At 41.6% G+C, this 19246-nt stretch overlaps 1 long non-coding RNA gene and 5 other non-coding genes across 6 annotated transcripts; 4 read left to right on the top strand and 2 right to left on the bottom strand.

Annotated features, from left to right (window-relative positions):
* The first annotated feature begins 8767 nt into the window (after positions 1 to 8767).
* LOC134058313 (uncharacterized) lies at positions 8768 to 13621 on the top strand. The gene is made up of 4 exons (XR_009934984.1): positions 8768 to 9177; positions 9706 to 9745; positions 9862 to 13316; positions 13607 to 13621. It is a non-coding gene; the product is annotated as an uncharacterized LOC134058313 (long non-coding RNA).
* Positions 13622 to 17493: 3872 nt separating this feature from the next.
* On the bottom strand, positions 17494 to 17565 carry trnag-ucc (transfer RNA glycine (anticodon UCC)). Its single transcript has one exon. It is a non-coding gene; the product is annotated as a tRNA-Gly (tRNA).
* A 354-nt stretch (positions 17566 to 17919) lies between these two features.
* Positions 17920 to 18001, bottom strand: trnal-uag (transfer RNA leucine (anticodon UAG)). Its single transcript has one exon. It is a non-coding gene; the product is annotated as a tRNA-Leu (tRNA).
* A 443-nt stretch (positions 18002 to 18444) lies between these two features.
* Positions 18445 to 18526, top strand: trnaf-aaa (transfer RNA phenylalanine (anticodon AAA)). The gene has a single exon. It is a non-coding gene; the product is annotated as a tRNA-Phe (tRNA).
* A 129-nt stretch (positions 18527 to 18655) lies between these two features.
* Positions 18656 to 18737, top strand: trnal-uag (transfer RNA leucine (anticodon UAG)). The gene has a single exon. It is a non-coding gene; the product is annotated as a tRNA-Leu (tRNA).
* Positions 18738 to 19091: 354 nt separating this feature from the next.
* trnag-ucc (transfer RNA glycine (anticodon UCC)) lies at positions 19092 to 19163 on the top strand. Its single transcript has one exon. It is a non-coding gene; the product is annotated as a tRNA-Gly (tRNA).
* The last annotated feature ends 83 nt before the right edge of the window (positions 19164 to 19246 follow it).

The raw sequence follows: 19246 nt of genomic DNA, 5'->3' as shown, positions 1-19246 counted from the left end.
AGAACCAGATAGCCTGTCCATACCACTGATCAATAAAGAATATAGATCAGTGGTCCATACCCTGAAGGCTTTCTACTCCACACTCAAAACACTTCTACTTGGCACTTTATTGTGACTCTAGACGGTATCAGGCAATGAAGGGCTTTTTGCCAATACATGTTTGCTGTGTGTGTGTGTGTGTGTGTGTGTGTGTGTGTGTGAGAGAGAGAGATAGAGACACTAACTCTGCCCTCTAGTGGCTGCTCTGTGCACAGCACTCAGAATAGCACCAGCACTGTGTTTGTTACTGCAGCACATGTTTTTATTGACAGTTACTCCTGAAGCACAATTTCTGAGACCATTAATACTTGTGACTACTCCATTCACCAAACTGAATGCACATTTACTGCTTTACATTCTTAGATCTTAATTTTAACATCACTGTAAACACAACTGACTGTTTTACCCACAGTTTGCCATTTAATGATAAATCTGAATTCTAAGAAAAGTGAACGCATCGGTGTTTACTATTTACACTGTTTTGCCTGTGGTCTTCCAACATTGACATATATTAAAACACTTATAGATGTTGCGTTCACTCAGCAGTCAGAGCTTGAGCACTATCAATAAGTCACAGGTGACGTATTCCCTGGAGAATACATCATTGAACTCGATTTCTCAGGATGCATTCCGACCGAACCAATCAGCGAACGGGGGGGATGAGGTGAGGCGGGTGTTAACGATGACGTCATCATTACCCACTTCCCAGTCTTACACTGCGCACCATTTTTTATTTATTTATTTATTTTTAATAATGTATAATATTTTTTCAATAATTTGATGCACTATGTCAATGGGGATCTGATGAATGTTGGTATCTAAAATGGAGTCCATGAACCACGTGACCACTTCAGAACTAATCACGTTACAAGATAGCTCAGACCATTTGATTTCTTAGTTGGTCAAACTCTCTCTATACGGTCCTGAGTAGGAGGGATACGAGCTCGAGGAGGGGAGGAGGACGAAGAAGTGGAGGAGTAAAAGGAAGAGCATGATATGGACCAGCAGGTGTGGAATGAGGAGTAAGAGGAGGAGGAGGAGGAAGAAGTGGAGGAGTAGGAGGAGGAGCACGATAAGGACCAGCAGGTGTGGAATGAGGAGGAGGATGAACACCAGGTGACTCCATAGCGCCCCAGCACAAGACAACTTTGTGTGTGATGTGATTTTGACAAACCCCCTTATCTGTATCGAAATAAACATACAAATGCACACATTTGAATCCCTGTGCGTGTGTGTGCGTGTGTGTGCGTGTGTGTGTGTGTGTGTGGGTGTGTATGTGTGTGTGTGTGTGTGTGTGTGTGTGTTTAGAGTCATATACAATGGCAGTACTGGAGTATCACTTCACAGGAAATCCTGTATTGCCTTAAGGTCGAGAGCAAGTGATTTGTTGAACTAGATCCTGAACTTGAGTTGAACTTTTTTTCTCAGTCAGGAGAATCAGCAGTGTTTGAGGATGTCTCTTACCCCCTGCTCTGACACTTTTATGTTTCATTTCCTGTGTGGTGTAGGAAAGCTCAAGAACCCTACAGTAGGTTCTGCTGAACAGTCTGGAGATTAGATTGAAAGTGATATTCCTAGGATATGTTAACAATCCATCTGACCTAAACAAGAATGTTTTTTTTTTTTTTTTTTTTAAAGTGGAATTGTATTGCAATAATGCAAAATAGTTCTCCACTTGTTTCACGTTCTAGGAATGCATATGCACACTGACACACATATAGGCTATGTAGACCTATCTATATACATCTTTTCTCTCTCGTCACACACACACACACACACACACTAAGTCACACACAGACAAGCACACTTGTATAGCTTGTCTCATGTTCACAAGATGAAGAAACCAAGTGGGTTGTCTTGCAAAAGGGGTTGGTTGCTCTGCAGATGATTGCGAAAGTAGCTCTTTCCTCAGAAGGACTCTCTCCATATCCCTGGAGAGCTCATTAAAGCATGCTTTACAGATCTCTTACACTTTTAACTATCACCGAGGAGAACTCATGCGTTTGGAAAACACTTAGGCCTTAAAAGGTGGCAAAATAGTCTTCAGAGAGGCTCTCATCAGGAGGAGATGGAATTAGTCTATTAAGAGGGAGAACACACTGGAGAGTATTCACACCATTGGACTTTTGGTTCATGGTTGCTATGCAGGAATCATGATTAATTTACAATAACTAGTAGTGTGTGATGGAATATGAGACACACAGTGTGTATGTGTGTTCGTGGGTACAGTGTGTATACGGTATCTGTGTGTTATCCTGTGTTTGTGTGCATGTGTTTGTCCTCCATATGGGTATGTGTGTTCTAGTGTGTGCAGTGTAACATGTAGTGCAGTATGTGTGTGTGACCCATAACACACGTCAGGCTTAATGAATGCTATATGATCCTTTATTTATGTGTGCAATGCCTTGTGCATACTGGGTTGGTTTAGAGAAAGTGTTACCAATATTTCTACAGCGCCTTATTTCATAACAAACAGGGACGTGTGAGCCAGCTGGAGAGGGGGTGTGGCAAAGAGCCTTGACAGATTGCGCAATCATATTGAATTTAAAAGGACAGAGGCGGGGAGAGAGACAGAGAGGGAAAGAGACTCGTGCATTTAGAAGTTCAAGTTGTGTCGGAAAACAAAATTGGATCTCTGGGATTATAATAACCTGCTCCAGCCTCATCCAGGATGCATCTTCTAGCGAAATACATTCTCATCCTCCAAATTATTGTCCTTTTTGCAACAACCTGCCAGACTTTGTCATGCATTCTATGTGATGAAGTGACATGCGAGGATCCAAATGACTGTAAAGGGGGGCTGGTGCCTAGTGTATGTGGATGCTGCAATGTTTGTGCCAAGGTGAAGGGCGAGGACTGTGGCGGAACCTGGGGATTCCATGGGAGATGTGACAAGGGGCTGAAGTGTGTGTACCCGGAATCGTTCCGTCTCAACCCGACTGGAGTTTGCAAAGGTCTGTATAGTTGACACCCAAGGGCTGCGGGCATTTAGTAAACAAGTGGGCAATAAGTTATTATGCAATGTCATTTTTAAACATAAAATGAACAAAAGAGGAGGGTTAATTTAGTCCGTAGGGTATATTGCCTACCATGGTACCTCTTACATGTGTGAAATACAAAGCAATATACTGTAAATCGATTGTTAGTTAAGTAGCATTAGTAAATGAATACATACCAAACTGAGAATAATTAGACCTTACTTTTATACATGTGATGTGTGCCATGTGCAAATTAAGTTCAAGATGTGAATGTCATATCCCTTATTTTTTCGTATCATTAGGATATACTTTCCTTTTTGATGTGACCATTAATATGTAAAGAGGCTTGTCATTGTATCACTGAGTGGGGGACACCTTCTGGAGTGATGCCTGTGGCCCCTGTTAAAAGTAGCTGATGATATGTAAGGGGAGGAGTGGAAACTGTGAGAACTACCATACACAAGATGTAGTGTAGACAAGGGGCTGAAGTGTGTGTACTCGCTCAGTTTCCGTCCGCCTGGAGTTTGTCTGATTAAAAATATTAGTTGAACTTCTTATGTGATGTTCAATCAACTTACAATTTCAAGGCAACCAGGTTACTTTTGTGAAAAATGTAATACAACAAGTTTTATGAAATTGACCTGTAAAACGTTTCGTTAATACAAATTCACAATACTCGTCAGTACCACTTTACAGTATACAGTATGTGGCTAAGTTAATGACAACTTGAGTTGACTCAACACAACTAGTTGATATGGTGCATAATTTAAATTGCATTCAATAAATAGAATGTTGAGCTAACAATCAATGACTGATTCGATCATGGAACAGGTCATATTTGTCAGATCAACCAGTCATCTCAAGTTGACTTAATTGCCTCATTTTGCCAACTTACTGTATTATGTTCAATGAACTCAAAATTCCAAGGCAACCACGTTACAGGCGTTTTTAAGTTGAATCAACTACTATTATTTGTATATTGTGATATAGCATACGTTACTCATCCCCATCTATAGGCTATGCTGGGGCTATGATGGTAAATACATAATGATCGACACATTTATATAGAAGGGACATTGTGAGACACTCCTGAAAAAGGGTATCATGTTTATGCCATGAAAAAGTGCAATATGACATAACATGTTCAAGATGCCCGTCAAACCAGTAGTCAAAAGGGGGGAAACAGACACAGACAACTTAATTTAGGTTCAAAAACAAGGAAAGTCGTTTGTTCATTATGTCATTATTCTGCTATATGAAGAGCACCTCTCGTAGATTTTTTGAAGGTTTTCACTAACTATACCCAAATGGTGAGGTATGTTTATAAAGACTGCAATTGTTTCCTTCCCTTCTGGGGCAATAAATAATTTCTCTTCTCCCACAGAAGATCTGACTGAGGCAGAGAATGAAATTCCTGACATGGGTGAGTAGGCCTATCTCTTCTAGTCTGAACACAATGCGGATGTTAGCAGATCTTTCTCTCAGATTCTTGAATGGTTAAAAAAGAAAACCCTCATAAATGTTTAATAAAACATAGTATTATTATGAATGCTTTGCTTTCTTTCATCTGAGCAGAGATTAAACAGCATGTGATGAAAGTATGAAAGCACTCAAAAAAACGATTTAACCGAAAACGTGCATACTTATATGCTCTGTTACAGTAAATGTAGCTGACTATAGCACATGCTTACCAGTTTCGGTAACACTTTACATTACAGATTGGTAATAAGTGGGCAATGTTATGGTAATTTGTGTGCAATTTAATGGTAATAATATTTTTAAACCACATATTACAAATAATTAATGTGTAATTTCTAGACAATTACTGTGCAATTACCATACGACAACAATGCAAATAACTTGGATTTAAGGGTACAATAAAATGGTAATAACTGCTGTAAATATGTACTTACCAAAGCAATAAATATTTAGGATTTACTTATTGTGACGTAATGTGACCTGCTTTTGTCTTTTCGAAAGGTTTTCTGTACGGTGGGGAGTTGTTGAAATCCTTTCGAAAATACAAAACAGTATTTTACAGCCCTGATACCATATAGTTATTGTGAAATTACCTTATTTATTGTATCATAATAACAGATAACAGGTCACATTTCACCATCAAACTAACTACCACAAAAACGTTGACCACTGTGTAATTGTGCCATAACACTTAGAAGTTACTATGTAATTTAGTCCTTCATAGCACCATCATGTTGGTATAATTACAGAAACATTAAGTCACAATAAGTAAATCCTAAATATTTATTGCTTCGGTAAGTACATATTTACATCATTTATTACCATTTTATTTTGCCCAAGTTATTTGCATTGTTGTTGCAATTGCACAGTAATTGTCTAGAAATTACACATTCATTATTTGCAGTAGGCTATGTGGTTTAAAAATATTATTACCATGAAATTGCATATATATTACCATAACATTACCCACTTATTACTGATCTGTAATGTAAAGTGTTACCCCAGTTTCTTTAGCCTTGTTCCTGCTGAGGTGTCTGGATGGTCCAACAGAAGTGGAAGCATTTCTATTCTCAGATTAGAGCAAATAGAAAGAACAAAAGAATGATGAGAGGAAATGAACTCAAATTAACTTTAAACCAATACATGTAAGAAATAAAATCAAGTATACCATTATCAGCCGTCTTAGTCCTTAGGTGTTTTCTGGAGACATGGTGCACTAGGTGAAATATAACAGTAATTAAGTAATTTTGCAAAACATTAATTTGTATCATTCTGAGATGAAAATCTAATCTGTTTTGACTTTTACTTTAGCACACTGGATATGAATAAAGCTTATTTGGTTCAAATTCACAGATTGCAATAACATCTGTACTGGCCTATATAGGTCATACAATAAGGAGGCTTCCTCTTCTATTTTGATAATACCAAAACTGATATTGTCTGGCAGAGGTGTGGACTCGAGTCATGTGACTTGGACTCGAGTCAGACTCGAGTCATGAATTTGATGACTTTAGACTCGACTTGACAAAATATAAAAAGACTTGCAACTCGACTTGGACTTGAACATCAATGACTCGGACTTTCACTTGGACTTGCGCCTATTGACTTGTAAAGACTTGCTACTTCCCATTAAAAAAAACAAAGATAAAAAGACAAAAGTAGGCCTATGTTAACACGGACTGATCTATCTCTGTGTGTGCGCCTGTGCGTGTGTGGCAAAGACCCGTATTCGGCACAAGATCCAATCAAATCACTTAGATTGTTTTGATTCGACAGCGGCCAACCACGCGGAACAGGGCCAGACAACGAACGTGAATGCGCTAGCAAAATGATACCGATTATTTCGTCTGCCTACAAAAATTACGTGGAGACCAACAAGAAACGAATCACGGTGTGTAGAACTTGTTAAATTCCTCCCAGCTTCATCCGAGCCTTCATCACATTAAATCCATTCCACTGGTTACCAGGAGGAGAATAGCCTAGCCTACCTTAACGTTTTGTTTTGAGCACTGGTTGTCACTCATTGGATACATATCAAACTCCATGTCATGTAATGGTAGAACGGGACAACACAATGCCATGCCACGGTAACCTACCTAAATCATAGAAGTTAACATTGCAAGATATTTTCTATGACACCAGAAATATTTCCTTTACCTTGTTAGTTTTTTTTAACATTCATTTTATTTAATGAAAACTATATCCTTGAACTATGCGTGACTATTTTGCTAAAACCGAATGAAACCTACTTCTTAAAGTGACAGGCACTCAATTAGACCTACACACCACCCCTGCAATATCATTAAAGACAAGTGTAGTCAATATGAAGTATTCAAATTACTGAATATTTTTAGTTATAAGTAATTATGCAGATCCTAAAATGCTATAAATTGTTAACAAAATATGTAACGGTTTTGCCTATATTTTTGTAATGTAATAAACGGTCACTACCTGTTTCACTCAATTTTAAAAAAGACTCGAAAGGACTCGAAATTCAAAACGTAGGACTTGGGACTTGACTTGAGACTTGTTGGCCTTTGACTTGGACTTGACTCGGGACTTGCCTGTCTTGACTCGGGACTTGACTCGGGACTTGAGGGCAATGAATTGAGACTGACTTGTGACTTGCCAAACAATGACTTTGTCCCACCTCTGTTGTCTGGCGCAGTAAAATCATCACTCTTGCACTTTCAGTTTCACTTTGGAGTGAGGATATTACTGCGCCGAGTGTAGTGCTCCAAATTGTTATTCCACCACACAATATAGTTATCCCTCTTACCTGCTTGGAAATGCACCACGTTTTATTTAGTCTCACCATACTTGGTCGTAGGCTATTCAGCGCCCAATATAGGGCACTGGGTTATTTTATAGGTTACTGCCATCTACTGTACTGCTCAAGAAATGCAACAACATATGAAAATACTTAACTAAAAAGACTACATCTTTACATCTTTGGTGGGACAAAAAGACAAATCGTGGGGGCATAGCCTCTCTCTCACTGTCTCTCTCTATATATACAGTATATCTCTCTCAAATGTATATATATATATATATACGTAGATAGATAGATAGATAGATAGATAGATAGATAGATAGATAGATACATACATACACATAGCATGCATATGCATTATGGTATATGTTATAATAATATTATAAAATAAATATTATGAATACAGCTTGTTATTAATTCTCTGTTTATGTATTCATTTATTTAGGGCATGCAGCCATAAGAGCCGCAGAGGGAAGAAAACCACCAAGACTGTCTTTGAGAACTCAGGTGTAGTTTCATAGATTACATTTTTCTACATTTTTCTCTCGGAAATTTGGGCTGTAGACATCTCACTGTGAATCAGTCAAGGTGGTTTGTTGATCCTGTAAGTGGAACTCATACTCAGCACTTGGAGAGAGCATGGTTAACATACGACTCAACAATTTGGCGATTGAGGGGAAACCAAAGTGCCAAACTTTTGAAAGAGCATCTTGCAGTTATTGATTGGGCTTATTGACTTGGAAACAGGCATAAGAAAGGAACTCTTGGTTGTTTGCTGAAGGATATTTGGGCCTAGTTTCCCGGCTATCTGACATATCAGTATGTTGGACATAATTTGAATGAATTTTAAGATTTATCAGTCTTGATAGAATGTTTGAAATCCAACTTTAACAACTGCTTTTTGTCTGGTAGAGGGCCTTTCAAGTGACACAGATTGTTATTAAAGTATGTACACCTATACATACCCTGTGGTGACTGATGGAATATACATACAACTTGTAGGAGTTCACACATCGTGTATAGAGTTGGTGGAGGGGGGGGGGGGGGGCTTAACTTAATGATGACTGACCTGCGACCAGAAATTGCGACCAATATGCATCCGGCTAAGATGATTCATTTAGTGCTATCCTATTGAGTGGAGAAGGGATTTGAAAGACAACCCTTTATCCCACCCCTCCGATTGAGCCCTGCTATGGTGAGTCCCCAGACCCTATCTGGATGTGGGTCTGGCTTGTCAGGCTAGTGGTCTGGTGCATGAATCAAAATCTAAAATGTAAAAATCTTTACGCTACTGACCAAGAAAAACTTGGTCTACAGTATGTGAAAGGCACATGATGTAAGCAGTCCTTAGTGTTTCATGAAATAGGCAAGGATGTAAAAACATGTTTGCTTTGAATCTCTAAACTTTAGAAGACTTTTCCTCTACTAAGTGAGTCAACACTGAAGTGGGGGTCATGCAAAGAGCAGGGACAGATTGCGCAATCATATTGCATTTAAAAGGACAGAGGTGGGGAGAGAGACAGAGAGGGAAAGAGACTCCTTCTCGCATTGAGAAGTTCAAGTTGTGTCGGAAAACAATATTGGATCTCCGGGACTATAACAGCCTGCTCCAGCCTCATCCAGGATGCATCTTCTAGCGAAATACATTGTCATCCTCCAAATTATTGTCCTTTTTGCAACAACCTGCCAGACTTTGTCATGCGTTCCTTGTCATGAATTGACATCCATGAGGATCCAACGGATTGCAAAGGGGGGCTGGTGCGCAGTACATGTGGCTGCTGCAATGTGTGTGCTAAGGTGAAGGGCGAGAGATGTGGTGGCCCAATGGGTCTGAAAGGGAGATGCGACGAGGGGCTGAAGTGCGTGTACCCCGAATGGCTTCGTATCGACTCGACCGGAGTTTGCGAGGTCTGTACAGTTGACACACAAGGGCATTTTTACCGCTGTGTGCGTTTTGTGAAATTAATGTTTTTGAAAGCCTACAGTATGTAACTCACCGCTATCTATTTCTTGATAATTGGCTTTGCTATATAATTGATTGTAAATGTATAACATTTGGCCAATTTGTATAAAAGGGACATCATGAGATGCTCCTGAAAAAGTGTGTCATGCTTATGCTGTGAAAAAGTTAAATATGACATTACATGATGAATATGCCCATTAACACAGAAAGTATACAGTCAAAAGGGGGAAAAAAACAAACACATACAACTTACAACTGTAACACATACAACTTACTGTAATAGAGGTCCAAAAAGAAGGAAAGTTGCTGTTCTGTCACATCATTATCGTGCTATACAACGAGCACCCTCTCGTGGATTTTTTTATGTTTACACTAACAGTGCGCAGACCTAAAACTGTGATAGGTATGTTTGTAAAAGGCTGCAATTGATTCCTTCCCTCCTTAAGCAATAAATGATTTCTCTTCTCCCACAGTAAATCTGAGTTGAGGCAGGGAATGGGAGTCATTATATGGGTGAGTAGATCTATCTCTTCTAGTCTGAACACAAGGTGGGAGTTAGCATATCTTTCCCTCCGTTTCTATTGAGTGGTTAAAATAAATCCCTTCATAAATGTTTTCTTTCTTGTCAGATTCAAGAGGAGCTCATCCAGAATCATCTACCCAACATGTGCTTGGTGTGAAATGAGTGCCAATCAGAATGCTATGCTTTACTGTCTGCTGCCTTATGTTATGCCATACTGCATATTCAAAGGACTTAACCCTTTGTTAACACAGGGCATCTGAGCAGACAAAACAAATGTGGATCATTTTCTTAACAAGTTGGGTATTTCATTTAACTTAAGAACACCCATGTGTATTCCCGGTCAAAAATGGCCGGACTTTATAAATGAATGGGTAAAAAAATGGTCATTGTATAAAATCGAGTTCAGGCGCATACCTATTGATCAGATAAACTGTATTTGTGCTTCTGTACACACACACACACACACACACACACACACACACACACACACACACACACACACACACACACACGCACACTCCCCCTCTTTGCTTCTATGCCCCCACTGGAACTTTTCCCCAATAGTGTTTTCCCCTTTCTGACTTACAGTACATGAGCTCAAGTTAATGAGGCCTGATTGCCATGTATAGCAAATACAAGTTCAAAACTGGTCATATTCAGGACTTACGTTGATACAAAGTTCTATCACAACATTATGATGATATATGCATTACTATGGATTTACAACAAGTTATAATGCAGTGGTCGTTTTTGACCGGAGACGCAAATCTAGTAAACATAAAATGAATAAAACAGGAGGGTTAGTTTAGTCTGTGTATCACCATGTACCAATTACATATGTGAAATGCAATGCAATATAAATTGCTTTTTAGTTAACCAGCATTCATAAATGAATACATTTGTGGTCTGGTGCAAGAGCCAAAGAATAAATGGGAACCATCTAGCCTTCTGAGGAACCATTTCAGAACCTTTTTTTTCTCAGTGTATCTTCCACCCTCTGCAAATCATTATGCCTCTGACCAAGAACAGTTTTGCCTGTGAAACCACCGATGATCACTCTGCCTTTGAATTCAATTAATTGGCGAGAGAATGCATGTAGTCACAAAGAGGTTTCAGTGAAGCGAATCCCTTTGCACGTTGCCTCCATTTCTTTTCACCACAATAGAGCCCAGAGTGATGCAGGGCAAAAGCTCATGTCCCTCAACTCTGCCCCAGATGGATGAAACTTTGTTCAGAGACAGATGTCTGTGTACTTTACATTCTGTACTTCAATCATTCACTCGACTTCACTCAACATGCCATGTTAGATAGATCTAACATGCCAAACATCCCTTCATCATTGTAATGTCCAGTCTGTTAACCGAGGTTTGTGCATTCACTTTGGGACAATTTCTTCAGATATGAGGGTAATACACAGTGACAACTACACATGGGAATGCTTTTCTTTTCTTGTCTTCTCTTTGATTAAAGCCCCCCTAAAGAGGTGGTTCGATGGCACATAAACTCTCAATAGGGCGATGACACTTCTGTCGCACACTGAGCAGGTCACATCTCTTGCAAAACATCCGTTAAAAGTTTTCTGTTTGGGTAGGAACACTGTCCCCCTCCAAGATCAAAATGGAAAAGAGCTGCTATATGCTACAGGAATTTGGAGGTCTCTTACTACAGACTCTGCTGGTGGTGAATTCCCTTTATATAATATGGGAATTATGTTCATTCTTTGTTGCAAAATACACATATTTAGTTTGTTCATTATAGCACCTCTCAACTGGGGGACCATGAGAGCAAATCTTCTTTTGTGTTGCTTCAAAGCACTGATCTGATTCATCGGGCTATAATCCAGCGCAAACTTTATGGGCGCTGCCATCTTGAATATCGCCATTACTGCGTGCCTGCGAGTGTGACGAGTGACATTTGCCTGTGCTTTTCAATGAAAGCATCCTGTCAGAGAATGTCTAACAAGAGATCCCGCTCATGAAAGAAAATGTCAGGTGAAAGGGAACATTGGATCAATGATGTCAGGCTGTGCCAAAACTTACCAATGAAGGTAATTTATTAACAACATAAGGTATTAAGACGTGTATTAATGACAGCTAACCTCTGCAACAGCCGCCTATGGAACCAACGGGCTAATTTCTTAGCAGCCAGCCACGCAGTAATGGCGGTTTTGTGTTACTTCCGTGTTTCGCTGGATTAGTGTATAGAGCACAGTGATTAATACATGGGTGCCAGCAACACAAGACAAGGGAGCTTTATGTCTATAGCACAGTTCATACCCAAGGAAACTCAATGGGTTGTACATCCTCTGAGAACAGAGAATAGCACACAAAATCAATGAACGCATTACTGCCATCTGCTGGACTGAGGTGTGATGGCACGTGTACCCAGTAGCCTCATTCTGGCTTCCAATGGCCGCTGGATGAATAAGGCGAAAGGCATTGCCTGCTATATCTTCCCAAGGAAAAGCAGGCAAAATGGCTATTCCAATCAAAGATTCTAAAGCGCTTCAGAGCACCTGAATAGAATGTACCCCATTTGAACAGATGGCACAGATATTTCAACTGGAATAGTTTAATGTGTGTGAGTCCCAATCCTTCTCTTGCCATCTTTCTGCCTTTCTTTTGTTCACCAACACTGATGAGACTAAATTAGATTAAACTTTATTGTCATTGTGTGTAAAATAGAGAGACAATCAAATGCAAGTACTGTAAGTGCATTGATCTATTCTGTAAAATGACATCACAGAAAAGGACAATGAAAATGTTAACTTTCAGGTAATGAGTATTTGATGTGTTTGTCCATTCTTCTCTGCTGTGAGCATTTGGAAGGATCATTTTGTTTTCATTCCCTTTCCCCTCTCCATTTTATTGTTATCAATTGTTTTATATACAGTACATATACAGTAACGCCAGTATTTCTCGCCTCCTTCTGCCCTCCCCATCTTCTTTTGTCTTTTTCACTCTTCAGTTGTTTTTCCACTCTTTTCATTAGGCGGTGCCGGTTTGGATTGATTTTTGTCTTCTGTAGTGCTCCTCCTGAAGAGCAGAAGAAGCCACTCCATCACCCAACCCACTGCTCAACAGTGGACACGCAGGTGGCCTTGCTTCTCTAAGCAGTAGCATAATAGTAGGGATCCCTATTGTTTTCATATTGTGTGTGTGTGTGTGTGTGTGTGTGTGTGTGTGTGTGTGTGTGTGTGTGTGTGTGTGTGTGTGTGTGTGTGTGTTTGCACACGTGCGTTCACATTCACTAGTGAGGGGGGAGCATCTCATGCTCATGCAATGTCCTCCACACCTATTACCCATCTCACCAAGGGCATCGTTGGCGATCAATAAGAGAAGAGAGGCAGGATGTTGAGCACCCGAGGGCAGCCTTGACAGCAGGAGGGAGTGTGCCGGAATTACCGAGCTGTGATGGGAGCTCTTGTTTGTGTCTCTCTGACACTTCAAGGCTGTAGTCAGAGAACTAAGCAGGTGCATTAATCTGTGGATGATACGGATCGGAGAGGGACCCCCCCACTGGAATACCATCCTGAGAGGAAAAGAGAACCAACATTTTATGGTGGAAGCAGACCCTTATTCCTATCTATCTATCTATCTATCTATCTATCTATCTATCCATCTATCTATCTATCTATCTATCTATCTATCTATCTATCTATCTACTGTATCTATCTATCTACTGTATCTATCTATGTTTATTTCTCACACATGTACAGTACCTACACACACCTTCACAACATGCACATCTACAAATGCAGAAGGAATCGAAGTCAGATAAAAAGCGGCAGGGAAAACACAGCTCTGCGTCTGAAAAGAATACTGTATGCCATTATTATTGTGCTGCTGCAGGGCCACAGAATGGAAAAAGAGACTCAGCAGAACCATTCAAGTCCCCCCCCCCCCAACCCCCTCATACACACACACACACACGCACACACACACACACACGAATTACACTGCCCACTCTGGATGAAACCAGAACCTCCAGAAACACTGGAGGGGACAGAGGTTTGGGTCCAATGGACACAGAAAACAATCCAGCCATCAGCACATCAGAAGAGGACAAGAAGGGAGAGAGGGTGGAGAGGCAAGGGAAACCACCCACTGAGAGAGGACAGAGGCAGGAGGTGACCAGCGCAGCACAGAGGCATCATGGGAACAAACAGCCCCAGGACATGGGAAGGAACCGATGGAGAGAGAGAGATTACACAGATTGGAACGGAAGGGTGGAGAGAGGGACAAGAGCTTGGTGGAACAGGGCCTGGGAGCAGGAGAGCCAGGCTGAGCACGGCTGGTATGGTAGAGACGGGTACTGGTACTGGGCTGGCCCGAGGAGGAGACCTTCAGTGGACAGGAGAGACCGAGGAGGGGACCAGCAGTAGAAGACCACAAGCAGAGGAAGCGCTGTAATGATGAGCTGCTGCTGGAGTCCTAGACTTTAAAGTGTGCAGACTACTGTGCTACAAAATCTCCCTTTTATCACATGAAATCAAAATCACAATAACTATCATTCTTCATTATTAACAATAATAATAATTAAAAAAAACACTTCAATAAAAAATAATGCTATCATATGTTGGTTGGATTGTCTGTATTCACTATAAGATATAACAGATAAAACAAAATGAAAACAATGAGTGCATATGAGCTCAGTTGAGATGAAGATCTTGACCTTACTGGTGTACATGTTCTTGAAGATCTAAATTTAAAGGAACCGTATGTAGGATTTTGGCCAAAACGAGTAGCCCTACTGCAATTACTTTCAAAATACTGTAGAGCGGTGAATCGTCTCCCCCTCCCCTCTGAGTCACGGTTGCCAGCTAGCAGCAGCAGGAACGTAGGCTGCTAGCTTTCAATGGCAAGTGCTGTTTTCCTCAGCATAATGCCAGAGAAAAACGAACTCACTCTGATATTGCATTGCTAACGTTAGCAATGACTAGCTGCTTTTATTTCCCAAACAATTCCTTAGCCTACCGTTTCAATTCAATGACCCACCTCCTCCATATGGCCAACATAACGTTACTTTGCACGAACTTGCATAATTTGATCAACTGTCATGAATAGGCTATTTAAAATGTCCATTTACATAGCCTACAAGTAAGTTAGCCAAACTGATGAATCTTTACCTGTCCAGGAGTAAATTAACAACACTGACGTCTGTCTTCAAATTCTTCTCCGTTTTCAGCCGTCTCAATCTCCTAAATCCTTGTTTTATTTAGACGTATTTCGGATTCATAACAAGGTCTTTTAGGTTCCATAACGATAGACATTTTTTATCCAACACGTTTGCAGTGGTAACTAGCATAGCTGGCAACCCGGATGGCGAAATACTACTGACTTCGTGATTCGTAGATAAGTGTAGGGCGGCGCATCAAATCCAAACACAACATAACAACATCAACATCAGTTGAGGGCTGCAACTTCACTTTTAAATGAAAATATCTTGGCCGGACTACTGTTGTCAGTGATATAAGTATTTGAAATTAGCATGATTTCTAAATGTCTAGTGACATATCAGGGCCATTTTATGATTAATTGAAATACATTTCCTACATACGGTTCCTTTAAGATCTGCTAAGGCAGCCTTGAACTATACCGCCCTAATTTTGCCTCAGAGAGGGGACCAATCACAAAACAGGAGAGAAAGCAAGATGATGATGAGCTATGCACAGACACATTTGATAGACATCCGTGGCACCCAATAAACGGATCTGGGCATTTTTTTCAAATACGAGACAATGAACTTTTGGTTCCCAAACCACGTCTCATTGAGAAGTGGTGGCGCTAGCCAGGCTAATAATTATCCACAATTCCACCCTCTCATCTCTAATTTGTTTGCATCTTCCTTCCCTCTCCCTATATTTCTCTTAATCCCCTTTTTCTATCTGTCCCGCTTCTCAAGAAAGGACATGCTGGACATATTTGCTGAAGGAGAAAAACAGTGCTGTCCTTAACTGCCTGAATAAAAAACTGAGTGCTTCTCAAGAAATTACATCTCTCCTTCACTGCCTGAAGAAAAAACTGAGTGCTTCTCAAGAAATGACATCTCTCCTTCACTGCCTGAAGAACAAAAATAGCTTTGAAATGTTTTTCTTTTCAAAACCTTGAGCCCTCTTTGACTTTCGACCTCTCCACCTGAAAGTGCCCATCGCTCCTCCAGCCAGTTGACCCCAGGTCTGCTACGTCCTGGTGCATTATAGGCTAGTGACAATGCCCTCAAATTTTTGAGATACCCCTACCGGAGGTAGAACTAAACCCAACAATGTTTTTCCTCATCTCTAAGGTCTCCCATACATGAAATGGATTCTTGGCTAAACATATTTTACTGCTAAGAATGTTAAATTAACAGATATTGTTATACACACCATAACCAAAAAAAGGACTAAAATATAGCCTGTCCGTATGGGACTTAAGGCATACAAAGCAATGTAGATCAATGTAGATCAATCACACAAGGATGCAAATATCTTGATGTATGAAGTAAATACAGACTTATAAACACATCCCTAAAATAGGCGAACATGCAAAAAAATCTGTATTTATACAGAATGTTTTCATTTACTTTGTGTTTGCTTGGCCTGGGATTATCATAGAAACACAGATGATGGCTTGTTGGAAAGGTGGGGTTGTGCTGAATCCAGCAATACCAACTATGTCAATATAACATGACCAATCAGGGTGTTATATCACTAAATGTATGAGGTGTCCAAAATGAAAGAAAACGGAACACTGACAAAAGTGGTGAAAAGAATGTTGACAAATGCATTGTTAGTGCAAAACAGAATACATGAGGTAAGTGCTGATCTATATTTATGATACATTTAATGATGATACATTTCATATGGCACAGTATACTGTTCAGTTCATATGAAACAGATCCAGTTGAATCAGGTTAAAACTGGAATGGAACATCTTTATTAATATTTGTATCCACTTTTAGTGTCTAAAGCCCATTTAAAAGCACATTTCATAAGGCACCTTGTACTACAGGCTATATAGTCCATAATAAAACCTTAACTTAACTTCAAACAAATTAAATTACTGTCTAAATCAAACAATCTAACAAAACAAACACCCCCAGGGGGAATGAGCCCTCTCCTTACTGAATCTCCAGCTCTTCTCAGGCTTTTTTCCCCAGCAGAAACCATTTGGATCATGAACTGCTTTTACTGTACATTACATACATGAGGTAAGTGCTGATATACAGTAAATTATACATTTAAGAATGATACATTTCATATGTTCAGTTCTTCTGAAACAGATCCAATTGAATCAGGTTAAAATTGGAATGGAACACCTTAAAACATCCACTTGAGTTTAGTTTTGGTCAAGTTATAGCTTAATGGAAAATCATGCCCAGCCAGGTAAATCATTACAAATATTATGTCATATGAAAAGGCTGACCTAACCTAATACAACTAAATAGCTACTGTAGTTGTAGAAACGTCATAGCCTAGCTAACTAATGTTGCAAGTGTAATTCAACTTGATTTGCATGTCGCTGAAAATTTTAACCAGGTACATATTTGTACCCTTAAGGCCAACGCCCACCAGAAGCGGCGTTCGGCGGTGTTTTCTATCTCTGTGCGGCTGCTGCGCGGCAGACATTTCCAGTGGGCGATGCTCCATTGAAGACAATGGAATTCTATTTTTTTCCGTGGCGCACCGGCGGCGGAACGTACAGCATGACCGGAGGCCCTAGGGAGGCAGTAAAGAGGACCTTAAAGAGAGGGTCGTTGCGTTGGCCGGGAATCGAATCCGGGTCAACTGCTTGGAAGGCAGCTATGCTAACCACTATACCACCAACGCCACACAGACAGGGGAAAAGCCTTCGCAACAAGGCTAAGCCAATGCAGGCCTGTCAGTCAGGCCCTTTGCAGTCCCGACATATTTTTCACTCTTGTGAAGCAGGCAGTTCAACAGACTGGCCTAGCCTTTGCTAGCTCAGCACAAGAGTAGCGGTCCTCAAACCGCAAGGCGTCTCTGGAAGCGGAGGCAACAGCTGTATCAAAAAGCTTGCTCAAATTTGGTCGCCTCCAGACACTGCAAGCAGGGCGTGGCTCAGACTCCCAAGACTTGCAGCAAATGCGGAGAGGGACGTCGACGTTTGCTCACGAGGCCCTGATGAAAGGACAGGCTCGGTCTTCGAAAATCACAAGATAATGGCAGCGGTGGGATTTGAACCCACGCCTCCGGAGAGACTGGAGCCTAAATCCAGCGCCTTAGACCGCTCGGCCACACTACCCCACGGGTGGAGGTCCTCAGAAGGGAAGAGTTCCTCGCTTCGGTCAGCAAGATGGCGGGCAACAGAAGTGTCACGACTGTGGTTTGAGGGCAAGGCCCAAGCCATCTCTTCTTGCGCTGCTGGCGCTGGATTTAGGCTCCAGTCTCTCCGGAGGCGTGGGTTCAAATCCCACCGCTGCCATTATCTTGTGATTTTCGAAAGACCGAGCCTGTCCTTTCATCAGGGCCTCGTGAGCAAACGTCGACGTCCCTCTCCGCATTTGCTGCAAGTCTTGGGAGTCTGAGCCACGCCCTGCTTGCAGTGTCTGGAGGCGACCAAATTTGAGCAAGCTTTTTGATACAGCTGTTGCCTCCGCTTTCAGAGACGCCTTGCGGTTTGAGGACCGCTACTCTTGTGCTGAGCTAGCAAAGGCTTGCCCCGCCTCATTGGTGAGCCACCGCTGCGGTAGCGTGGCCGAGCGGTCTAAGGCGCTGGATTAAAGCTCCAGTCTCTTCGGGGGCGTGGGTTCGAATCCCACAGCTGCCATTATGACCAGCAGCGCAAGAAGAGATGGCTTGGGCCTTGCCCTCAAACCAAAGTCGTGACAATTCTGTTGCCCGCCATCTGGCTGACCGAAGCGAGGAACTCTTCCCTTCTGAGGACCTCCACCTGTGGGGTAGTGTGGCCGAGCGGTCTATGGCGCTGGATTTAGGCTCCAGTCTCTCCGGAGGCGTGGGTTCAAATCCCACCGCTGCCATTATCTTGTGATTTTCGAAGACCGAGCCTGTCCTTTCATCAGGGCCTCGTGAGGAAACGTCGACGTCCCTCTCCGCATTTGCTGCAAGTCTTGGGAGTCTGAGCCACGCCCTGCTTGCAGTGTCTGGAGGCGACCAAATTTGAGCAAGCTTTTTGATACAGCTGTTGCCTCCGCTTCCAGAGACGCCTTGCGGTTTGAGGACCGCTACTCTTGTGCTGAGCTAGCAAAGGCTAGGCCAGTCTGTTGAACTGCCTGCTTCACAAGAGTGAAAAATATGTCGGGACTGCAAAGGGCCTGACTGACAGGCCTGCATTGGCTTAGCCTTGTTGCGAAGGCTTTTCCCCTGTCTGTGTGGCGTTGGTGGTATAGTGGTTAGCATAGCTGCCTTCCAAGCAGTTGACCCGGGTTCGATTCCCGGCCAACGCAACGACCCTCTCTTTAAGGTCCTCTTTGCTGCCTCCCTAGGGCCTCCGGTCTTGCTGTAAGATTTCCCCGCCTCATTGGTGAGC

This window comes from Sardina pilchardus, chromosome 15 (assembly GCF_963854185.1).
Source record: "Sardina pilchardus chromosome 15, fSarPil1.1, whole genome shotgun sequence".
NCBI lineage: Eukaryota > Metazoa > Chordata > Actinopteri > Clupeiformes > Clupeidae > Sardina > Sardina pilchardus.
Note: the sequence above shows the minus strand (reverse complement) of the source record. Positions and strands in the feature narration are given on the sequence as shown.